General features: G+C 43.5%; 1 non-coding gene across 1 annotated transcript; it reads left to right on the top strand.

Annotated features, from left to right (window-relative positions):
• The first annotated feature begins 10,063 nt into the window (after nucleotides 1–10,063).
• LOC113614769 (U6 spliceosomal RNA) lies at nucleotides 10,064–10,170 on the top strand. Its single transcript, XR_003430720.1, has one exon. It is a non-coding gene; the product is annotated as a U6 spliceosomal RNA (small nuclear RNA).
• Nucleotides 10,171–10,832: the final 662 nt, after the last annotated feature.

The following is a 10,832-nucleotide window of genomic DNA, read 5'->3' as shown; positions in this document are numbered from 1 at the left end:
AGGGGAGGGGAGGGGAGGGGAGCGGGAGGAGCAGGGGAGGAGGAGGAGGGCGGAGAGTAGAGACTGAGCAGGAGGAGGACGGGCTGGGGAGGGAGGCCGGCCGCCCGCCTCCCGCGCCCGGGCGCTGCCGGGGTCCAGGGTAGGTCCCGGGGGCACGGGGGAGGGGACCTGAGCGGCCGCCGCCGAGGCTGGGAGCGCGGCCGAGTGGGGACGCGCTGCCCGCATAGGAGCGGGTGCCACCGGGTACCCCGGACACAGACCCGGGCGCGAGCCTCGGGACCCGGCCCAGGACCCGGAAGGCGGGGTCGACGGGACGCCCGGCCCGGAGGCCCGTCCTACCCGCCCGGGACCCGGGGGTCAGCCTGGCCCGGGGCCCGTGTGGCCCGAACCAGCCCCGCGGCCTCTGGGGGGCCCCCGCACACACCTGTAAAGCCAGGCACACACCTGTAAACCGAAAGGTCCTTTGGAAAAACACGTTGTCCACAGGTTTGGGGGTTTGTTTCTCAGCCTCAGTTTAGAGGTAAAACAGGTTAAAAATTTGTCATTGATCTCAAAATTGTCATTTTATTTGCATTTGCCATCCACATAACAAAAAGTTTTCCCAAATACCCTCCTCAAAGGTGTGCAGAAAATAAGGAGAAAGGGTGACAGATATGCCTTTTCGAGAAACCAATGGCCGACCTCTAACCAGCCTGACCATTTGAAGGGAGTTTATGAGCGTCTAGTCTCCAGCCAGGGCCACAGCGAAACCAGTGCAGACAAAGGAGAATCACCTGAGTAAGGACCCGCTGTGACACTACAGCTATCTCTCCCTCACTGTGTGCAGTCACCTGCTCAACGCTGGAGATGCGGTCATGTAGTCCCCACTGCAACTCTGTCCATCTTCCCTCTTTAGCTTTGTGCTAATGGATGAATATGTGCACAGCCCTACTGTATGAGTACCAGAAAGGATAGCCCACTTCCCCTCCATTAGAAGTGAGCGAATACATATAGAGAGAATGGATAAACAACAAGGTCCTACCATATAGCACAGAGAACTGTATTCAATATCCTGTGATAAACCAGAATGGAAAGGAATATGAAAAAAGAATATATATGTATAACTAAATCATTTTGCTGTACAGGAGAATTAACACCACGTTGTAAATCAACTATACTGCAATTTAAAAACATTGATTAAAAAAAGAAGTGAGCAAATACACATGCATTTGAGTTGAGAAAGACAAAGGAAGAAATGATCAGAATAGAGCATTTTTAATCCAGTAATCCACAAACAAGTCACTCTGAAAGTGACTGCTTAGCCCATAAACTTCTGCACCTGCAACTGCGTGCCTGAAGGGGAGGCTGATTGGAAGGTCACGGTCAGTAAACAGATAAACATTAAACAGGTAAACATTATTCTATGCCATTTACACTTATTAAAACCAAAACTCAAATAGGGTCACTCATCACAGTAAGCCACGTTGGACCAAGACTCAGCCTCATGTCTGGATTCCAAGTCCAGTTTTCTCCCCACCATCCCAAGGACCTCTTTCACAGGTCACCTCAAGCAAACCTGAATGCTCTTTGTGTCCTCCAAGGGAAAGCTGACAGTTAACCAGGTAATGACTCTGGAGACCAAGGGACAAATTTACTTTATTTTGGTCTTATTTTGGTTGCTTGTTTGTATGTAGAGAAGAGTACACAAGGTCCTGGGTGGAATGGTCCAGCTTTTGAAACTCCGGACCAGAAAAAGCCTAGTCGCGCACCCATTATCAAAGACCTGGAGACTGCGTCCAGGGTTCCAGGATGGAAGAAGCTCTGACGAATGTCACCTGGGACGTGGCTCAGTTCTTTCAACATCCCCGCTGCTCATTCACTCTATTTTTTAGAATGCAACTCTTTGATTAGCTTTAATTACTCCAACTGTACAGTGAAGTTTTAGGCAAATTACTTGAACTTCTTGAGTCATCTTTCCTCTGTCAAATGGGGGAAAAAAATCATACCTTTCTTAGACTGTTGTTGAGGATTCTATGAGACAGTGCACTTGTTCTTTGTAACCTGTACATCTCTTTTAAAGGAAGGTATCATCATTATCTTTATCAGCCAAGAATTACCTGGGAAAAGTTATACTGGGCCAAATCCTTTCTTCCCAGGGTCCTTAAAAAGTTTTCAACAACGCTAATAACTGCAGAATACTGTCGAGAGAATACTACAGCCGAAGGGAGAGTTGGGGAAAGAAAAACATGTTCACCTGACCGTTTCTGGGAACTGAACCTGAAGGAAAGAATGTACACATGATATATTCATGGCCCCTGTGACTTTGAGCAGATACATGAAAAATAAACACACCCTGACATGATACTGGTAGCTTGGATTTATACAGTTCTTGTCCAACCAAGACTTCAAAGTGCTTCCCTAAACGCTATCTCATTTATCTTCTCAGCAACCCTCTGAAGCGGTGAAGACAGATATAATCATCCCCATGTTGCAGACGGGAAATAATGAGGTGTCGAGAAGTTATTGCTCGTAGTGATGACGTTCTGACACAAATCAGACTTTTCAGTTCCCAGTCCAGAGTGCTTTTTGGTAAGCTCTGGTACCGTGCTTGCACATACGTATACATACGTGTGTCTGATGATCAGCTACCTTCAAAACTAATTCCTCCTCCAACCTTCCTACACTGTTGGTGGGAATGTGAAATGGTGTAGCCGCTGTGGCAAACAGTATGGAGGTTTCTCAAAACACTAAAAATAGAACTACCATATGACCCAGCAATTCCATGCCTGGGTATTTATCAAAAAAAAAATGGTAAAAATGAAAACCCTAATTAGAAAAGGTTCATGCACCCCAATGTTCATAGCAGCACTATTTACAATAGCCAAGACATGGAGGCAACCTAAGTGTCCACTGACAGATGAATGGATAAAGAGGATGTGATATATATATGTATATATATATATATAATGGAATATTAATATAATATAACATATATTATACATTGTATATAATGGAATATTAATCTAATATTATATATTACAATATATATAGGAATATATATATAATGGAATATTACTCAGCCATAAAAAGAATGAAATAATGCCATTTGCAACAACATGGATGGACTTGGAGAGTATTATGCTAAGTGAAATAAGTCAGAGAAAGACAAATACTGCACGATATCACTTATATGTGGAATCTAAAAAATACAACAAACTAGTGGATATAATGAAAAAGAAACAGACTCGCTGACACAGAGAACAAACTAGTGGTTACCCGTAGGGAGAGTGAAGCAGAGAGAGGCAAGATGCGGTAGGGGATTAAGAGGTACAAACTATTAGGTATAAAATAAGCTGCAAGGATACCTTGTACAACACAGGGAATATACCCAGTATTTTATAATAACTATAAATGGAGTATAACCTTTAAAAACTGTGAATCACTATATTGTACACCTGTAACTTATATGTTGCACATCAACTATACTTCAATAAAAATATTAGAAGCCTCAACTTATAACCAGCCTTCTTTAAAATTAAAATGAATGAAAATGCAATGATGTGTGATGAGAAACATTAAAAAGGCATAAACTAATTCTTCCAACATAAATACATTAAGAAATCAAGAATTGTGCACCATTAGTTGCCACCTCAGAAAGTTAAACAAAAGAAAGTTATAAAACATCTATGTTTCAGTAATTCCACAAGAACCTAATAACCAAAGAGACACTTTGGAAAGCATCCAGGTGAGGCAAAGCTGTACTTGACCTGTTTATTATTACTGTGTTAACAATTCTTATCTATGTTTATTGATATTTAATGACAAATTGAAAAAACTACATAACTTTTTCAACAACAAATATTTGTGCAATTTCCCAGCAATTGCACACTTGATTTTAAGTTTTGTGGTTAAACAAAAAGCTCGTAGGGAACTTCCCTGGCGGTCCAGTGGTTAAGAATCCTCTTTCCAATGCAGGGGACACGGGTTCGATCACTGGTCCGGGAATTAAGATCCCACATGCCGTGGGGCAACTAAGCTCCTGTGCCACAAATACTGAGCACGTGAGCCACAACTAGAGAGAAGCCCGCATGCCACAATGAAAGATCCCGTGTGCCACAACTAAGATCCGATGCAGCCAAAAATAAACAAATATTTAAAAAAAGAAAAGCTTGTAAGACGTATTTGTTAAAAGTAACTTGATTTGATTCATAATAAATATTTATTACAGAAAAAAAAACTAATTCAAAAAAAAAAAAAAAGGGCTTCCCTGGTGGCGCAGTAGTTGAGAGTCCGCCTGCCGATGCAGGGGACACGGGTTCGTGCCCCGGTCCGGGAAGATCCCACGTGCCGCGGAGCGGCTGGGCCCGTAAGACATGGCCGCTGAGCCTGCGCGTCCGGAGCCTGTGCTCCGCAACGGGAGAGGCCACAACAGTGACAGGCCCGCGTACCGCAAAAAAAAGAAAGAACAACTAATTCCTCGTCCAGTTGCCACAATATTGGTAAATAGCAGCACGATTTATTTATCCAGCGTTTAAACCAGGAACCCAGGGGTCATCGTGATTTCTCCCTTTTCCTCTCCACCGCTCTCCATCAACAGGTCTGCCTGCTACACCCCCAGATATATTTCAGTTTCTACTCACTTACTTTGTCATCTCTGCACGTTTCTTTCAGCTGTCACCGACCTTGGCCTCTGCCCCTCCTCACCAGCCTCTCTGCCTCCAATCCCGCCTTCACAGCCTGCCCTGGATATAGTGACATTTAGAGGAAGCTGCAAAACGTGCACAACATCACGTCAGCGCCTCGCTGAAAACTCCTCAATTGCTTCCCATCACACGTGGAGTAAACCTCAGACGCCTTTTACGTCTGACAAGTCCCCACGTCACCCGGCCCCTGGGCTAGCAAGTTCTGTACCACGTCACCCCCGTTATCTGTATAGTACTTTTCACGGGCTAAGCTTTCATTCCTTTCTTATTGCCTATCTCCCTCACCTGAACACAAGCTCCCTGAAGAGGACCGGGGCTGTCTTCGTCACCATGGGATCCTTGACAGCAACTCATAGTGGCGGCCGGAGGATAATTCTCAACTACGAGTGAATCGAGTAAGGGATTGTATGTACTGCCATCCCAAAGCTACAAATACGCTTACTACTTCACGGCCCTGTGGATAGGAAATCAGGCAGACAGTGCTCCAGATTCCACTGAGTGGTTCTTATCATCGACCAGTCAATACATTTTTAGGTAGAAAATGAGGACAGGTGATTCTTCTTCTTATGTTTCACAGGGAAGCTGTAGAAGTAGCCAGATGCCAGCTATGTAACCAAGAACATAAATGTGATGCTGGTTTATCTTTGTTCTGGGTCTCAGCTCATGGTGTCACCATTGACTTAGTTCCCCGAGGAGGCAAGAAAAGGGAGCGCTGTCTTCACTCCTCCCCACACCTCCCATCCAGACAGGTGATCCAGAGATCGTCAGAAGGGGTTCCCAGATCTGTCCCTTCCTCCCAATCATTATTTCAGGTCTGTTGATCTCCTATCCGGGCAATAACTACCTTCCCTGATTACTTGATTCTGGATAGACCACTAGAGTCAGGGCTCCCTCATCTACTAACAGGGTGTCCCCAGGCAAGTTTCTGTGCCTGCGTCCCCCGGAAAAGGGGGCATAATACTCCTCCCTACCTCAAGGTTTTTGTGGCAGTATTACATAAGTTAGTAAAAATACAGTGCTTGGAACTATGCCCAACACATGGTAAGTGCTTCATAAATGATAGCTAATATTGTTCTTTTCTTTAGAACCTGGATTCAACCCTGGATCTACTACCTGTTAACTGAACAACTTTGCAAAGTTCTTTAATTTTCTGAGTTTCGACTTCTGTATCTGTAACAAATGGATATGATGCCATCCTTCGAAAGTTTGTTGCAAAAAAAATATTGATGACAAAACTGGTTGAAAATCTAGCACCGCACATTTCTAGCCCGTTGTGAGGACTCAGAATTTTGTTCCCTGCTTCTTTTTCTGTGTATCTGTTTGCATCTGTTCCACATAACCATGGAGTAGATTAGATTATCTCTAAGGTTCTTTCCAGCATTAAACATTTATCTCCATCCTAATTGCATAAAGGACATCTAAGGGCAGTGGAATCCCCATGGAAAAAGGCAAGTGGTCCTGGGGCACTGCAGTTGTCAGAAACAGGGCTCTTAGCAGCTCAAGGAAGGCAAGCCCAGAGGAGGTATTTTGGTCTCAGTAGTGGGAAGGTGGTGCAAACTCCACTGTCTGGCAAAAAGTCTGAGCAGATGGAATATTTATAGGCCCTCCCTGGGGACTTCAGCTCAATCAGAGTGGGTGCTGGGGAGCAAGACCGAGGCGTGGGTGTAGAACCGCATCTTCCTCCATCATCCCTGAAACAGGGTTGCACGTCTGAGGAGGCGCTTGACAGCCAAATACCTGGGGGAGCTGGGGCTCTCTAAGTGCCTCTGATTCTAACCCAGCCTTCAGGGAGTGGGTCCTGAGGTGTAGTGCGGCCAGAGTCACCTGCAGAGCTCATTAAAAATGCAGATGTCCCAGCCCTGTACCTAGAGACACTCCCTCGGTAGGTCCAGCATGGGTTCAGGAATCAGGTGATTCTCACATAGTGATGCTGGGACCACCATTTAGTAAAGGCTAACCTAGTCGCCCAGAGCTGACTAGAGAAGCTAGTCCATCGAGGGCCATCTGGGCTTTCGTTAAAAAAACCAAGGAAGGATGTGGGAGCTCCAGCCATTGCTGGTTTGCTGGGGCAACAGGAGAGACCCTGCGTGTTGCAACCTTCCTTCATTCTGGTTGGCCCCCCCTTCCTGCCCACCCCACCATCCGGGGCTCAGCCTCTCCTCTTAATAAACACTGCACAGATTTATAAAGAATACCAGTTTAGGGACTTCCCTGGTGGCGCAGTGGTTAAGAATCCGCCTGCCAATGCAGGGGACACGGGTTCCAGCCCTGGTCTGGGAAGATCCCACATGCCGCGGAGCAACTAAGCCCGTGCACCACAACTACTGAGCCTGTGCTCTAGAGCCCACGATCCACAACTACTGAGCCTGCATGCCACAACTAATGAAGCCCGCGCGCCTAGAGCCCGTGCTCTGCAACAAGAGAAGCCACCGCAATGAGAAGCCCGTGCACCACAACGAAGAGCAGCCCCTGCTCGCCGCAACTAGAGAAAGCCCGTGCGCAGCAACGAAGACCCAACACAGCCAAAAATAAATAAATAAATAAATAAAAATAAAAAAAAAAAGAATATCAGTTTAAAAGGGAGCCAGAGGACTAGCTTTCCCAGAGAAATACACATGGCTGGCCCCGAGTTACCCCAGGACCCAAATGTGGACCAGGGTCACCCATAACAAGCCTCAGGAGGTCCTGCTGCCTATACTTGTATGAAAGCACATAGGAGCACTGGGTGCTCTAATATGCTGCTGACCCAAGTTCAAAGATAAACGTAACCTCTGTGAAGAAAATGTAATGGGATGTCTTCCTCTCTATGAAAAATACTTTCTCTTGTCAAGCTCCATTCTCATTTTAAAAGTTTAAACCTTGAAGTGGTCCTTTTGCTTCTAAGCAGTCTTTGCCCAGCCCAAACCAGTAGAGAATATGCATCACTTTATCTCACCATCTCCAGGAAATGAAATCCCATCATCTTTCTTGGCAACCCATCTTTATATATTAAAGGTTGTTTATCAATTTTCAGACTTCTTTTTCTCTGTTCAAAGTAAATATAAATGTTGACTTTTCTAATGGCATTTAAATAGGCCAGCTTAAACACACACACACACACACACACAAGCATGAATTCACGGGAGATTCATAATGTATGACCCATGTTTCTGTTTTCATTATAATATTGGGTGAAAGATGGGCCTTCCTCCATTTACTCTCCCTAATTCACATGTACACTCAGACACAGCCTATATTCTGTGATCTCGAAATGAGCGGAAATGATCCCATCATAAAATTTTCTTTTGTCTACAGCTAACACGTCACCTTCCCTCTTTCTTGCCGCTAAATAAACGTGTTTATTCATGTTCTTTTTAATTTAATTTATTTATTAATTAATTTATTTTTGGCTGTGTTGAGTCTTCATTGCTGCGCGCAGGCTTACTCTAGGTGCGGTGAGCGGGGGCTACTCTTTGTTGGGGTGCGTGGGCTTCTCATTGCGGTGGCTTCTCTCGTTACGGAGCACGGGCTCTAGGCGCGCTGGCTTCAGTAGTTGTGGCGCACAGGCTTAGTTGTTCTGAGGCATGTGGGATCTTCCCGCACCAGGGCTCAAACCCGTGTCCCCCGCATTGGCAGGCGGATTCTTAACCACTGCGCCACCAGGGAAGCCCTATTCATGTGCTTGAAAGCATAACTATCATGACACCAGATACTAATGGTGCTACGCATCAAACCTGTTCTTCTGAAAACTTGCCTGAATTCAGTAAGTGATTTTCCTCCTTTCGCTGAAATCAGATTCCTCGCTAATTTTCTGTGCCTCAGTCCCCTCGACCTACAGTGCCAGAATTTTCACCCCAACATTTCACATTGCTCCTTAGAACTTCTGTCCTCATAGCGTCTCGTACACGTTCTTCCTTTTTTTAAAATTCTGGGTAATGTGTGAATCAGGCAAGCATATAAAGTTTAAAAGGGCAATGGGAAAATCTTTTTTTAAAGTAATAAACACAACTTTAAAAATTAACTTTCCATCATCCTTTAATGCCACATAGGTTAATCTGATGAAATACCTAATAAATTTATTACAAACACTGCCCATGTAAATTATTATGTAATGTATAATAAAAGTACTGAATTACGCATCTGAAATGTATTAAGGGTTGATATTAATGAATTAGACCTAAGCATGGCAAGACAGAAGATGTTCTTAATCATCTCACTCAATTTAATCTCTTTTCCTTGTGATTCAAAACGAGTGGCTCCAATAAATAAATAAATAACTAAGAAAAAATGAGTGGCTGCAGAGCTTTTCAAAAAATAGGACAGCAAGAGGGTGTCAGTCCACTTGACATTCTCTCTCTTTGACAAGATTGTGGAAGACTAAAGATTAACATAATTTCCCTGTTTTCCATGATGCTTTTATGCAAAAATGACGATTTGCATAATTTCTTTTCAGTGTCAATTGAATTTCTGAAGCTCTTTTTCAAGCAAACTTCCACATGTCTCCAGCGTACACCATCTGTCTCATCTCTCTTTCTCTCTTTTTTTTAAGTATTACAATTATCTTGTAACAGTAGCTGTCAAATCTTTATTCCCCAAGGATTCTTTCTTTTGATAAATGAAAAGGAACTGTATACACTGTTACGTGTGGTTGTACGAATGTGCCACGGGTTCAGGAAAGGTTAGATGTTCACAGCAGTTACCGCTACACTGACATATTGGGGGAAATGTGATCAGGTAAGCTGACTAGAGATTTTCAGTCAGATTCTTTACTCCAGGAAAATGAAGCAATGTTTAGTCAAAAGGTGGGGAGGTCTTAAAGCAAGAAAGAATTTGAACATAGTCTTTCCAAGAGTTCTGTGGCCCATACTCCAAGCATGAGAAAAAATATGGAAAAAGGAGGATGGCCTTACTCAGAGGCTGCAAATTGCTTATAAAACCTATTGGCATTTGCAGATGGTTGACGCTTTTACTGGGAAATCAAGTTTTATGTTTATACAGTGAGTGTACTCAGTAAGAACTTCCAGGAAATCTCATGGATTGCCAAGAAAAAATCCATATTGAAGTATGATTTTGAAAAAAGATTCTGCCAAAAACATTTAAAAGCCTTTTTAAAATTGACGTGTGTGAGGAAATGCAATAGATAGAACTTACATGGGACTCAGAATCTACAACCAATATATCTTATAGCATTTCATAAAAATGTTACTTCCAACTTGATTGCCACCAATTTGTACAGATGTAATTACTGAAATTTTGTAAGAAGCTGCAAAGTACAGTTAAAGCTTCAGCTATCCAGAATTCTGGAAAAATGGGTCACTCTGGAAAACCAACTTTTATCTGGAAGAAAATACTTGAGAGATACTATACCTTTCCCTGATTTTTGAAATAAAATACATCAGAGAGTGCTTACTTCGTCAGCGCATATACTAAAATTGGAACGATACGGAGAAGATTAGCATGGCCCCTGCGCAAGGATGACACGCAAATTCGTGAAGCGTTCCATATTTTTCTACCAAATGTAAAATAGATAGCTAGTGGGAAGCAGTCTCATAGCACAGGGAGATCAGCTCGGGGCTGTGTGACCAGCTAGAGGGGTGGGATAGGGAGGGTGGGAGGGAGGGAGCCACAAGAGGGAAGAGATATGGGCACATATGTATATGTATAGCTGATTCACTTCGTTATAAAGCAGAAACTAACACACCATTGTAAAGTAATTATACTCCAATAAAAACGTTAAAAAAAAAAGTCAGAGATTAACATTTACAGATGACTCCAGGCCGTCACTACAAATGTCAGTAATTGTACACACAGAATAGTTAGGACCGTGGCCTCAGACAGACTTGGATTCGAGGGCGTTGGAAATGTTTACTTGTGTGACTTCAAGGAAGTTCTTTAGCCTCTGTCAGAGTTAGTTTCATCATCTGGAAAATGGAGATAACGGTAGCGACCTCACAGGTTGCTGTGAAGCTTAAAAGACAGAAGCCATTTGAAGCACCTGGTGTACTTACGTGGCACTTAGTAAGAGCTCAGTAAAGCTTCAGCAGTCTTATCAGTCGTAATACTGTTGACGTGATTATTCTATTTTTTTAATTTATTTTTTATTATAGAAGTATAGTTGATTTACAGTGTTGTGTCAGTTTCTGGTGTGCAGGGAAGTGGTTCAGTTACATA

This window comes from Aethalodelphis obliquidens, unplaced genomic scaffold (genome assembly GCF_003676395.1).
Source record: "Aethalodelphis obliquidens isolate GAN/ISIS:26980383/991018 unplaced genomic scaffold, ASM367639v1 scaffold103, whole genome shotgun sequence".
NCBI classification, from domain to species: domain Eukaryota; kingdom Metazoa; phylum Chordata; class Mammalia; order Artiodactyla; family Delphinidae; genus Aethalodelphis; species Aethalodelphis obliquidens.
The sequence above is the reverse complement of the archived record's forward strand: the minus strand, read 5'-3'. Positions and strand labels throughout refer to the sequence as shown.